This window comes from Onychomys torridus, chromosome 13 (genome assembly GCF_903995425.1).
Source record: "Onychomys torridus chromosome 13, mOncTor1.1, whole genome shotgun sequence".
Taxonomy (NCBI): domain Eukaryota; kingdom Metazoa; phylum Chordata; class Mammalia; order Rodentia; family Cricetidae; genus Onychomys; species Onychomys torridus.
This window is the reverse complement of record NC_050455.1, coordinates 76,623,778-76,638,543: the sequence shown is the minus strand read 5'-3', so window position 1 is coordinate 76,638,543 and position 14,766 is coordinate 76,623,778.

Genomic DNA, 14,766 nt, shown 5'->3' with positions numbered 1-14,766 from the left:
TTGTTAGTATTAAATAATGCTATTATCGGAAAACAATAAAATTTCAATAAATATACTTAATTTTTGTTACTATAAGCATCAAAATGAAGGGTTAGAGGAAGCTGGCACCAGGTAGAATTAAAACACCTACTTCATTAAAAAAACTTTTATGCTTAGTGTGTGCATGATGTAGGTATGTATGGGTGTGTGGGCCACACGGCACAGGTACAGGTCAGAGGACAACCTCAGGAGTTGCTTATTTCCTTTATGTGGTTCAGACTCAGGCCGCTAGGCTTGTGTGGCAAATACCTTTGCCTACTGAGTCATCTTGACCCAGAACATCTATTTTTATAACAGCTCTTGGAAATTCCAATGTATTTACAAAGAGGATATTTTTAAAAAAGGATTCAGATGGATTCAGGAATACACTATTTGGGGCCAAGGATAAATTGAGTTTTACTGGCTGTAAGATATAGGGTGCCATTTATGGACAGAGTCAACTTTGGTTGCTGACAAATGCCACAGTAATAGAAAGTCTTCCATACCCATAATACTCATCGTGTTTTTTTTTTTCCTTTTAGAGTTTTGGCCTTGCCATTCTCTTTGTTTCAGCTATTTTAATTTTGGTTTCCTCTTTAAGTTGTACTGAGAGTTGGTGGTAGGTATTAGGGGTCAGGTAAATACTCATGGCAAAAAAGAACAGTATGGATCAATCACACAGATAAAATCTACTGAAGGCACAAGAAGGAGAATGGGGATTGTCATTGTGTGGTTTTATGAATAGGTGAGTGATAAGTGAACCAATTAGATGAGAATGCTCTCTTTTCTCCCAGACCACTCTATTTACTTCTTATTTCCAGTTTTCTCAATATCAAGAACAATTTTGATGGATTGATCAATTAATCATCAATTCAATTACTATTGGGGCTAGGCTAAGTGTATTGTTTCGAGATAAAGTTTAAACCATATTAATATGAATGAAAGAAAGGTAAACAATAGTATCTAAATAAAGATGATAAGATGTATATAAATAGTATATAATATAATGGTAATGAGCAGAAGCACATGTTTCCTTTGAAGCAAGGATTCCTACCTGCGTGATTACATTCTATTCTGAGAAATAAAATTCAGGGGGTGGTGATGAGTGCTTGCAAAAATACTCAACATTAGAATGTGAATTTATATTTAGACATGTAATACTTGCATCCCTTTTTATTTGTCCAAAGGAAACATGGGCTAGAATGATTGAGATCTTCACACAGGTGCTCTAAATTGCTTGGGAAAGTTTGGAAAAGTCTTTTACACTGGATTTATATTTATATTTCATAAAGCATTAAGTCAGAGTCCATGAATATGAATCATCTTGTTTGAAACATGGTTCAGAAAATGCAAGGCTAACTCTTTTACTGGGCTTCAAATGCTAAGCATACTTTGTCTACAATTCCAAATCTCCTAGCCACTGCACTTCCACACTATGTGTGTGTTAAAATTGAGAAGATATTATGAGATGAGCTGTTGGTGTGATTCTTCATAGTTAATAAAGGTGAACCAAGTAAGAGGAAGGCAAAGAGGTAAAATGAAAGGGAAAAGGGAAGAGAATGAATTAATTATGAATGAATGAATGAATGATTAAATGTGTCATTGGAAAAGTTCAAGGAGAGATGACAACGTTTTAATTTGGTGGGTTTTGTAGCGAATCAAATCACTGAGTGAAAAAACATTTAAGGCCAGATCATCAAAGATATTAATTTAAATTCTTTGAATTTTGATTTGATTTAGTAAAATTAGGGATTTACTGAGAATTTTTGAAAAGAGAATTGGCAACTAAACTAAGGTTTTAAGAAGGCAAATTTGGCAGTGTTTTATGGTATAGCTCCCATAGGAGGGGTGTTGCTAGATGATATTGAAACAACCTAGAAATATTTTTGCCTTTTATAGAAATTGCTGATGTTGTAATCTGTGTTTGCTAAATGAGAAGTGAGATGCATCCTAGTATGATGCATTGCCAGCCTGACTTTGTCCTCAGAGTCTTCAGATGTCTTTCAAACACCATGTTTTCTTTCCCCATGCCTTCCACAGTTTTATTCTTTTCCTAGACATCACATCCTAAATCAAATCATCATCCAAATGACTAAGCCAGAGCCTAGACATTACTATCAATTTCTCAGTTTTCTAGATGTTCATGAGCAAACTATTATTTCTATGTCTTACATATATCTCTAATGGGCACCATGGGCTCCATCTTATTTCTGACTATAATTAGTCTAAAATTCCATCATCTATCTGAATTTTATTTATTTTATTCCTGTTCCCCATCTACATCTGACACACATACATATACATACATTATAAATTTATATAGTATAATGTATATTCAGTATGACATACAGGTATGATACACATACCTGTGTAATAAATAGATATTATTCATGTATAATAACATATCACTTACCCACTTAAAGTAGTTATTTTCCTGTAGGTAAACCCAACTTCTTTCCTGTGATCCTGAGGACCCAGTTAAGGGACCCTGAGGATTTCTTCAGTTTCATATCTTTGATTTATTCCTATATACAGGGCCATTTCCTCATCAACAGGACATTTACCTGACTGATTCAATGGGTTTTATTTCCTTCATATTATATTGCTTCTAGCTATTTTCCATTTTATGAAAAAACTTTTTGTTTATTAATTAATTTCTAGTTTGTTTCAACCACCAATTACATATCTCCTGAGAGAAGGAAGAAATCATCTTTCTTTACTACTCTGTGCTTTCACCTGGGCTTCTGCACGGCATGATGTTCATTGCATCCAAGCACACACTGAATGGCCAATGAATGAGGAAATCAAGGGGTTGTGTGGTGTCCAGCAGGCTTCCTTAGACAAAGTTATCCACAAGATATGATAGCACACTGATTCCCTTAAACCTCCTAAACCTTGATATTTTAAATTATTATTTGAGAATTAAATACATAATACAATGAAATATGATCATATCCACATCTCATTTCCTCCTCACATGTCCCCCATAACCTTTCTACCCATCTGCTCCAAACTACATTTCTTCTTTTTTTAAAAAAAATCAACCACTGTACTCTTATGTACATGGGTGTGGGGCCAGTCTTGACAGTGGCCACACCCTCAAGAAGAAGGAGCCTCACTTCACCAGTAGCTATTAACTGCCAGTAACTTCTCTGTAGGGGTGGAGCCTGAAGAGCACCTTCTCTATCCATGCTGGAAATCTGATTGCAAAGCCTTAACCTGAAATGCCTAGAAGTATCCAAGATATGAGCAATGCCACAATGGTCATTTCAAGCCACTGAAGGTGATGCCCAGGAAGGGATGTATGCTACTTTGCCAGATTCTTCCTTACCCTGATGGTCTTCAGTGTTCTGAAAAAGTTGTCCCCTAGAGAATGGAATGCTGATAGACCCAGAGCACAAACCTAGAAAGCATCTCATGAACATTTTGCATATTTTCATTACTTAAGATTCTCAGTTTTATTGCAGTTAATGTTAACTTCATTCTTAGAAGTTGGATATGAGCTGTGTGGATTGCTTTGGTTGGTTTGTTTAATACAACTTCCAGTTAATACTCAGTGAGTATATTTTCATACTATTGCACAGTGTTGTTTAGGCTTTAAAGTGCACTTGACATAATGTTAGAACTTGATGTAATGATAGGAGTGGTATTCTACTCAACTAATTTACAAACATGGATAAAAGGCTAAGAAGACTTTCATAGGAGAGGGTAGGTAATGATTAAAACAGAGCACACACACTAAAAGTAAAAATAGTTACATAAGTCCAAATAGCAAATGGGAATATATATTATGTATAATAAAGTAATTCTATAAATCCAAATGATAAACGAAACTCCAGGTGGAATATGGGATGAAAGTCTGTGTGTACTGATAAACATTGACTCTGAGTGTGAACATTTTAAACAAGCCAACCAGAGGCCATCTGTGACTATCTTAAAACTGGATGTCAATGTATATATTTATTAAACATATGTATATTATATAGTTCTGTTGTATATTTATATAAATCACATATACGCACATATATGTTGTACTGCACATATTGTATAATATGCATATTGTGTTATATACATGTATATATAAGCATACACACATATACATATATACATACATATATATATGTATATGTAAAATGTTCCACTGAATTCTGGTCCCTGTGATATGTGGATAACCCACCAAAGATGTGAGCTGTTTCAGAATCAAGTGACATCCCATGTTTTTCATTCTGTTAAAACAACTACAAGCTTTTTTCTTTTTCTTTTTAAAAAATATTTATTTATTTATTATGTATACAGTGTGCCTGCAGGCCAGAGGACGGCACCAGATCTCATTACAGATGGTTGTGAGCCATCTCTCCAGCCCCAGCCCCAACTGCAAGCTTTTAGAATACATACAAAAGAAAGATTTTTTTTTTAAGCAGGTAGACATTTCCCCAGTGATGAAGGACTGACCAAAGCTAGAGAGGAACCACACAGGCAAATTCCTTAAAGGAAGAAAACTACACTCTACACATTTGGTTACCATGGCAGGTATAAAAATCAATGGGTGCATGCCTGTAATCCCAGCACTTGTGAGGCTGAACCAGGATGATGAACATGAGCTTCAGGACAGTCAAGACTGCATAGTGAGATCCTGTCTCAAACAGACAAAAATGGAAAAGCAAGTAAAGCCAGCCGGGTGGCTCAGGGGACTACTGACAAGAGTCTACTAGTAAACAGCTGGGCTGGGGTTGAGGCTGTATGGTGTCACAGTCCACTCCGAGGAAAACTGAGGGTCCCTGTATGTGCTCACAGAGACACTCTGTTCCGTATGCTCAAGGCTAAGCACCAAGTGAGACCACCTTTGGCAGATGTGCTGCGTCTACAAAAGCAAGCTCCTCCACAGACGTTTTCTTTTGAAAACACTTCCCATAAGAATTTTGTTTGTGTAGTTAACAGTTATTGTGTGATATTTGAAGGAGCATGGGGAGTTTTCATGTTGATCAGTAGTTTTTAGGCTGTGGAAATTTCTTCCCAAGAACAGAGGTTTTGATAGGCAAAGAAATCAATGACTGGAAAAGCCATCTTTATTCAGGTGGGAAAGTTGAATGCTGTGTCCCGATCTCCTGTCGAGGGAAACTGTAAACTGTGACATGATAAAGTCATACATGTTTTGGTGAAAATGTAGTACTCATCTAAAAAAAGAATTAGAAGTAGTTTACTCTGCAGACAAATATGAACTGCCATGACCTCAGAACACGGCTTCGTGTTGCTCCCAATACCACATGTCAGCATGGAAACAGTTTCATGAGGTTTCTGTAGATACTGACCAATAGAATGTTATAAATCAAGACGGTTTTCAAATTTGTCAGTGAAATTGTCAGGCAGGTGGGTGACCACTGTTGGAGGTAACTTTGGCTCTGTCTCAGATGCTGTCTGATAACATTCTTAGTCTTTGTGTCTTGGGAGCTGATTATCTGTTAAGTTAGTACTCTACAAAAGGATTTACTTGATAGTTACAAGTATGCTAGGTCAGACAGAAAAGTAGGCAATGAATGGCTCTTACGAGAACTAATGAGGGCCCCGGATAGTTTGCCTTTCGATCTGCAGTGTTCTAATTCTTCACAATCACGAAATTCTGATTACTTGAAAAATCTTGTAGAGCTTTTATACAGAGGTGTGGATTTTATGGGAGTTTCAGCTCACTTCTTTCAGTGTTTTTTAAAAACAATATTTGAGTAAAGAAATGACCCAATAAACAGCATATTTTACAGAAAAAGTATTTCATTTTTAATGGGGAAGTAATTTACATAAACATGTTCTGGAGCAAATACATTCCTTCATACTGTTGATAAAGTCAACAAAAATGGTGTTAGGTGGCTTAAGGATGTTACAATTTGTTTTAGCTTGAAATATCACCTCCAAATTAGTGCTAGTTTTTACTATTGAAGAAAAAATATCATAATTCATTAAAGTGACCAAACTCTGATACACAAGTAACTCAACTACTAAGATTCTGACTCTTGTCAGCTGAGACAACTTTTTCACTACTCAGAGAAATAAATCATGGAGGTCTTACTGGGACTATGTATACACCACACTCAGTGTTGCTGCAGACCATATAGAAATACTTTATAGAGCCACATCAATCAAAATGAGGATTAAGAATGTGGTTGCCATGATGTCCTTAATTTACAAAACTAACGTCTCTAACTCTTGAGTATGACAAGCCTTCAGTTTAGCTTCTTTTCAACTCTTTAAATGATTTTTGCTTCAAGTTCCTTGACATAGATGTCCCATTTAGACAGATGAGTCAACAATGATTTATTTTCAGAGATTTTCCCAGTTATGAGTCTCTTTAGTCCCCACTGCACCTAATAGGTTTTGAAAATAAAATGGAAAGAATTGATGACTGATTATATAATTAAGAGCTTCCAATGTGAACAACACATGCCTGTCTTAGCGATGAGCTCCAGGACGCAGAAGTACAAATACAAGCTCATAGATTCAGGGAAAATGGTCACTGTTACAGGAAGCAGCTGTGCAACATTGCAGAGGGCAAGTAATATTGATAAACAGAAGGAAGATGAGGTAACTTGACCTCCAACCTGAACAGACACAGAAAGTCTAAATGTGAACTCTAAATGTGCAGTACTTTTTTGTAGTGACTATTTCTTTGCATGTATCAGCTTTTATTTGCTTTGTTCCATAAAATAAAATGTTTAGTTGATAAAGTAACTACAGAGGTGAGTGGTGATTACCTAGAATTATAGTTCTAATTCCAAAAACCCTTAGCATCCCTGCTCAGCCATTGTTAAACAAGAATAATGCACAGATTTTATGACAATGTGTTATTCTGTTTGCCAGCAGAGGGCACTGCATACTGACAGTCTACAATGGCCACAGATCCTCAGGTGCCCCTCAAGTTTCACAATCTATTCAGATGTGTTTCTGTGTGCTTTGCTAACTCTGTTTCAGATGCCAGCATATGCCCAAAATTTAAAGATGATTGTGAAGAGATTTAATTGATGACATAATTTTTCTCTATGTATAATGAAAATACCTATTTGCACACTCATTTCTGCATTACTTTGAATATAGCTAGATTGCTTAAAAGAAGTCAACATGACTTGCTTATGTAAATCAGCACGGCCTTTAAATTATTTCTGTAAATGGTTTTGGTTTTATTATTTGATTTAATTCTCATCCCCATACTAAAAATTAAAAATTAATTCCTAATTCACTTTTTTCAAACACTGACACAGATACTATTGTTCACATAACAAACTGTGGTCATGTCTATTTGTTTTTCATTTTTATTTTTAAAGATATATTATTGTACACTATCCATATGTATTTGAGAATGTGAAAGCATAATCCCCAACCCATTTTCCTACTAACAAACCTGGAAGGCACATTTTTTACTTTGCTCTTGGTAAAACTCCTTCCTTAGCAGGGCTGAATTGCAAATTAATGCACTGAATTTCTTCAGTTTAAGGAACAATCTCAACTGAGCCTCAGAAATGCTACTAACTTGGCTTGCTACAGCCTATTTATGAGACAAAATATAAATTTGTCACATTTACAGTTAAGACATTTACCAGCCACCAAGGTCCCAAGTATATGAACACAGCTGAAAACACACTCACGGTTTCTCACCAGGGAACCCCTCAAGAAAATTTTTGTATACAAAATCTCTCATCTCCATGGCTGTAATCTGTGTTCTGATAATGTTTTTAATGAGTTAATCAAGTACGTTTAATGACAATGTTTAATGATAATTTCCATCATGGTCCTGTTAAATGTATGAATGATGCTGCAGCAGGTGTTGTGTGGAACCAAGAAGTCATGACACCCTCTGATGCTTTAATCAATGCTCAGTTTATCTAAGAATTTACTTAGGTTTACTGCATGACATAAAAGGTGGATAGTTTTATGAGTGAGGCAGGGCCTAATTAATGCTATTAAATATTACTGTGGAATCTCTTAGGAGAAATAGTTCTGTTCTGCATAATGCTGAATAACAGCTCTGCAGTGTGTGGAGGCTGAAAAATAGGACGTACCATTATTTTAGACAAATTCATGATTTATTCTTTAAACCTGGAAGGCAACTTAACTTTTTCCCTTGGTTTCATTGCCATGAGTAGCTAGCTGGGTACCTGTGGACAGGCCTTCCTTGCATGTCTGCAGTGCCCTCTTGTGACCATGCATCTGTGCTCTCTTCAGCCTTCTGCTTTCCTTCTTGCTTTGGGGAGGCTTTTAGGATAAGAATTGCATGGATTTAAACACTAAGAAGACCAATGGCAACCTTGGAGTAAGGAGTCATTGCTTGAGGCTCTAAAGACTAACTTTAAGTCATTAACATGATTGCTAAAGGTGATTATTGCCCTGGAATGATTTTAATAGATCTTTTAGGGGCTGCAAAGATGGCTCAGTGCTTAAGGCATGAAGACCGGAGGGAAGACATGTTGGTATTCATCTGTAACCCTACAAGTAGGAGGTGAAGTCAGGAGGATCCTGAGAATGTGCTGGCTCACCAGTCAACCAACAGGTGAGCTCCAGGCTCTGTGAAAGCCTTGTGAAAAAGGTATCTAATGTTGGCCTCTGGTCTCAATATGCATGTGAATGTATACATATATCTGCATATGCAACATGATGTCAAATGCATGTTGTGTATATATATATATTCAACACCCTCCCCCCCAAACAGAAAGAGAGGAAGGGAAAGAGGGAAAGGGGAGAGAGAGAGAGAGAGAGAGAGAGAGAGAGAGAGAGAGAGAGAGAAAGAAAGAAAGAGAAAGAGAGGGAAAGAGGGAGGGAGAGAGAGAAAGAAGAGAGAAATATTTTCCTCTTTGTTCCAGTTCAACAGATAATAAATTCAGTTAAGAAAAGCCACAGTTTCTGGGCCACATCTCATGTGTCAAACACACTTGGGCTAATTGCTCACTCTCTTGCCTTAGTTAAATCATATCAAGATAAAACAGTAACAGACTGTATAAAGATTAGGTGTTGCTGGTATATGAAACACTAGTCAGTCATTGTAAGTTACCTTTAAAAGTCTAAATTAGTGCTAAAACTGGTCTTTGCAATGATTTTTAAATTTGCAATTAATTAGTTTTCTCTTTTAGAACCATTGTAGGTTTACAGGAAGTTGAACATCATATAGATTCCCCACTCTTCTGTCTACATTCTTCTACTCTTCCTGTATTCCAGTGGTGGTGGAGAATTTGTAAAGTGACAGGTTAGTTCCTGGCTGTTGATGAATGAATGCAGTTTACAGCTTGGTTTGCTCTGGAGTTGTAGACTCTTTGGGGTCGGGTCTTCTTTTTTCTTCTACTTCTTTTTAAAATATATATATTTTATGTATTTTATGTATATGGGCGTTTTTTCTTCATATACATCTGCACACCAGAAGAAGGCATCGGATCTCATGGGACTTTGCAGTTATAGAGGGTGGTAAGCCACCTGTGGGGTCTGGGAACTGAACTCAAACTCAGAACCTCTAGAAGAGCAGCCAGTGATCTAAACTGCTGAGCCATCTTTCCAGCCCCAACAGAAGTAGAGACTTGTGTTCTCTATTATAATTTCATACAGAATGATTCACCTGGCTGTCAACCCTGTAGGTTTTGCTTTTTTTAACCCTTTCCTCCTTTCTAGCTCACATCTCTATAATTCTGGACTTCCCAAACTGTCCTGTAGTTGGAAGCATAGAGTTTATCCACTTGTCAAATTGGCTCCTTTCATTCAGTGACGTGGATTAAAGATCTTTCAGATCTTTTCATGACACCATGGCTCATTTCAGACATGAACACTATTCATTGTCCAGCTGTACCATGTTTTTGTGTCGACTAACCTTTCCTTTCCTATGGTGTTTTGACGGGTCCTTTTCCGCACTATCCACTGTAGTGAGCAAGAGAAAGAAGAGCACAGTAACTTACTCATTGTTATAATCTTGCATCTAGGACAATACCAGCTAAGTAGTAGGTCTTCAGTAAATATCTGTGTAAATAAGAAAACTGGAAGAAAGTATGTTGGAGTCAACTTCAGCAGCATTCATCTTGGTAGGTGCTGTTGAGGCGACAGCAGGCTTTTTGATGCCCACGTTACTCCTCAGTCAGTGAAGTAGTTTTCTTTTCACATTATTGTGATAAAATACTCTAACAAAAGCAGCTCAAGGGAAAAAGGGCTTATTTTAGCTCACAGGACAAGGCACAGTCCATCGTGGCAGCAGGATGGTCACATCATAGTCGTAGTCAGAAGAAGAAAGACAATGCATGTGTGTTAATGCTAAGCTCGATTTTTTTGATTTTATACTGTCCAGTATCTCTTGCCTAGGGAATGGCCCTACGCACAATTAAAATGGATCATCCTATATCAATGAATGTAATCGACACGTCATCTTGGGAGATGTGTATTTCAAGGTGTTTTCACCACTACAATGACTAACAGGGCAAGATCACTAAGGGTGCTTTAGTGGCACACATACCTTGGAGGTAACCAACTTCTTTTTTACTTTTCTTTACATTGGAAAACAGAGGATCAGGGAGATGTATGCTGTGGCATGGCATAAAGGGAAGCTGGGCCTTGAATTGCCTGTCACAGAAGCTCAGATTTTCCTTGGAAGAGCTCAAGGAGATTTAAGGGGAATTAATCAACTATGAAATGTGTTGTTCAAATCACCCCTCACTTCTTTTCCTACAGGATAGATCCATATCTCAAGGACAGAGAATGATGAAATCCCAGCATCCATTACTGGATAGATAAGTACAATGTCCTGAGGAGCCCAAGCTTGGGCCAGGAGGGCACGGTGAGCCAGACAGGGCCATGTGAAAGTAGGAGTACTTGAACTCAGGACAGGGAGTAAACTGGGGGGTTGTAGGAGGCAGGGTTTGTAGTAACATGGGATAAAGGTGGCTCCCATAGGGAATAAGGATGGGAAGCCTGCTGCTCACAGATAAGTGTGATTAACACCTGGTTCTATAAAAAGGGGGGTTGCTTAACTCATTGATCTTGATGAGAGCAGGGAGAGGAGCTCCAGATTAGGTAATGATAGGTTCTCTGTGGTGGATATGTGTGCACCGCAATAAACTTACCTGGGGTCAGAGACAGAACAGCCACTATATTAAACATAGGTTAGGCAGTGGCCGCACACACCTTTACTCCTAGAATTCAGGAGGCTGAGATCCATCTGGATCTCTGTGAGTTCAAAGCCACACTGGAAACAGCCAGGCATGGTGACTCATGCCTTTAATCCCAGGAAGTGATGGAAGGAAGCAGAACGGTATGTAAGGCGTGAGGACCAGGAACTAGAGCCTTTTTAAGTTTTTAGCTTTTAGCAGCAGTTCAGCTGAGATCCATTCGGATGAAGATTCAGAGGCTTCCAGTCTGAGGAAACAAGATCAGCTGAGGAACTGGTGAGGTGAGGTTGGCTGTGGCTTGTTCTGCTTCTCTGATCTTCCAGCATCCACCCCAATACCTGGCTTCGAGTTTGTTTTTATTAATAAGACCTTTTAAGATTCATGTTACAGTTCTCTTTTTCCAGATGTCAATACAGAAAATAACATGGACTCTAGATGTTAGATCTTAGATCCATGTGTGTAGCAATGGTTAGCAGTGTCAAAGGGAGCATAAAGATTGCCAGTAATTAATGAAGCACAATTACATGGCTAGCCAAAGGACCACACTCCCAAATGGCCCATTTTTTTCAGGTATAGCTCCATTGTGGTCTCTAAGTCCATTTCTAAGAGCTTTATTATAGAAAATTCATCAAAAAAAATCACAGAGTAGGCAAAGGAAAACTACCAGAGTCACTTCATGTCCCATACAAGGGGCAATATGATCAGTGGACACCTGATGGCCCTGGTGTGGACTGTGTACCTCATATATCCATAGCTTCATGCAAGCTTATGCACATAGGCAGCAAATCAGAATCATCTGTTCTAAAGCAAGGATATAGATTTTTCATTTATTTTTAATAATATGTTTTGTCATCTGGTGAGGATTTTCATATGCCAGTGGGTGTTCTCCAAAAGTACATACATCACAGAGCATGTATTTGTGTAGGTAGAGGGAGTGATCATTGGCTCCACTGTGCGTGGTGTGGCCAATTCACTCCATCATGTCAGAGATCACTGTTGATAAGAAGTGTCATTTATTGCGTTTGGACCCATTTCACACTGGTAGCAGGCTGCCAATTTTTGCTTCTATTTCTGAGCATCACTATATTTTATTCCAAGGGTGAAACAAATGAAATCTGAATGAGAAGGATGGGTCTGAATTCTCAGATTTTGCTTAAGAATATGTATTTTCTATAGTTATTTCTCTCTCTCCTTTAACAAATTTTCTTCTTTTTTGTTCTCCCTTACATAAACACTTAAGACCCAGACTCTGGTTTCTCATTGCACCCTTTGGTCTTAATGTTTGGCAGCCCACACATTCCCCTCAGGGTTTCTCTGTTCACTGAGAATAAATAATAAAACCCCTAATTTGTCTCTTTCTTGCAGGAGGGGTTAGACGTGGAGGGAGCTGTCACAGGACTCTGGGGGTGAAGGAGAACACAGATTGTCTCTTAATTTCATCCATCTTCATTTTAACCGGCAGCTAAATGTTCTACAGCCCCACCCCACCTGGATCTACCGTGGCTACACCAGGGATTTGTATATGGTATGGACAGAGGCAAGAGGAGCCAGTTGTTAAATCCTGATGAGAGTTAATACATACTGAATAGGGATTTATATTCTAGCTTAAGAGTCATTAAAAATGGATACTATGTTGAGGTATTTTATCTTGGATTTAGAATTTGAAGAAAAATCTTCCAATAAAAGTCTCTGTGAAAGCCTCTGAGTAGCTTTAAATTTTCTTCATATTCATAACACCCCTTTAAAGTGAAGAGTATCCAATGTTCATTGTAATTAGTGACTGGTAGTCATCAGTGTGGGAATTATGACTCTCTGAGTCTTGTCAGACATCTGCTTAACTGAGGTAGGTAAAAAGTGAGACTATTTTATGTTGGCAAATTAAATCGATCCCATGCAGATAGGCTGATTATGGCTGATGACAGCCCTTAGTTGGTACTTACCATCAATAACACTGTATGTATGTGGAGGGACAGTGGGGGTGTGTGATGTGTGTCAGACTCTATGATAGACTTCTCTCCAAGAGGCAAGTATCCGGATATGCATTTGCAGATAATAGGTTCAGTTTCATGAGCTTTATTGTTAGCTTGGTGATGTGCTGATACCTAAAATTTTCAGCATAAGTATAGCTATAGCAAGTGGAATTGCCTGAGGTTATAGATTGCTGAATGTAATTATTCAAGCACAGTTGTGTTGACAGGTGGCTTCAGAAATATAGAGATTCTAATCATGGCCTTGTGGAGATTGGTGGGGATTACTCCTTGAAAAAATAAAATACAAAATTCGTACAGATACCATGTAAATGAGCTTCTCACAGATAGTCCTATTATCAGAAAAAAAAGCATGTTGCATTAAAGGTCAGATGTAGTACTTTAAAAATATCTGAGACAGGAGAAGAATAATTTAACTAGCATTTATGCAGAGTGTTCTTTTGATGTCACTCTCAGTTACTAAGGAATACCAAAACAATTGAAATAGCAATTCCTGACTTCACAGGACCTTAATGAAATGACTGAAACAATACACATGTAAACAAAGAAGCCTGTGCTCAAATATAAGGCTTATGTAAACAAAGAATGTTCATTTACAAGGCTAGATGTTGACACGAAAATAGTCTTTATGATTCTTTACAATACAGTTCATTAGAGGGAGCCAAACTGTAGGAAATGCAGTAATCCAATACTAGGGTATATAGCCCACCTCTTCTTCACTCTCCACATGACAGGGTGTCTAGGCTGGACAGATAATGAGACATACCTGCTGAGGTGGGAGAAGGAAGCTCAAAATATGCCAAAGGTATTCAGACATTCATTGAGAATTGTGTAACTGAAAATCCCAGTGCTCCTTTAGCACTGCTGGCAGGTAGAGCAAGTAAAAGTACAGGACTTCTAGGTAAAACTCAGTTTCAGACCATCAAGGAAGTGTTTCTTATTTTTAATGGAATTTGTAATTTCGGAGCGGAGTTAGGCTTACAAGGAAGTTGAGTTGGAAGTACATAGGTTCCCCAAATTCACCCTGACACTATATACACACAGCCTCAACTTCATAGCTTCTTCTAATTACATCCCATACCAGAAGGTACATCTGTTACAGCTGTTGAATGTACACCAACACTCTATTAGCACCCAGACCCCAAGGCCAACAGGAAAGTCATTTTTGGCAAACATACAATGACATGCATCTACTATCCCAGCATTGAGTACTGTCACAGGTATAAAAGTCTCCTCTGCCTACTACTCCCCTTTTGGCCAAATTCTAGAAATTATTGATATCCACAGTGATATTTTTCTAGAATGTCACATAGTTGGTAATCTTTTCAGATTGGCTTCATTCACTTATATGCGTAGCTTGGTATTTATTTTCAGCCCTGAATGATTATCTATTGCCTCATTTTACCATGGTATAATTAATGGTTGCTTTGAGAAAGACATTTTACTTGCCACTTGCTTTGTTCTAAAGTAAGTTTTCACCTCATGTGGGAAAACACCAAAGGGAGTGTCTATAAGATTGCATCTTAAAAGTGTGTTTACCTTTGCAAGGGTTTTCTTTCATCATTGTATGGGACATTTACTCATGCAGTGCCTTTGTGGGGCAATAGACACAGAGGCCACAAAAATTAGTTATAGCCATAAAA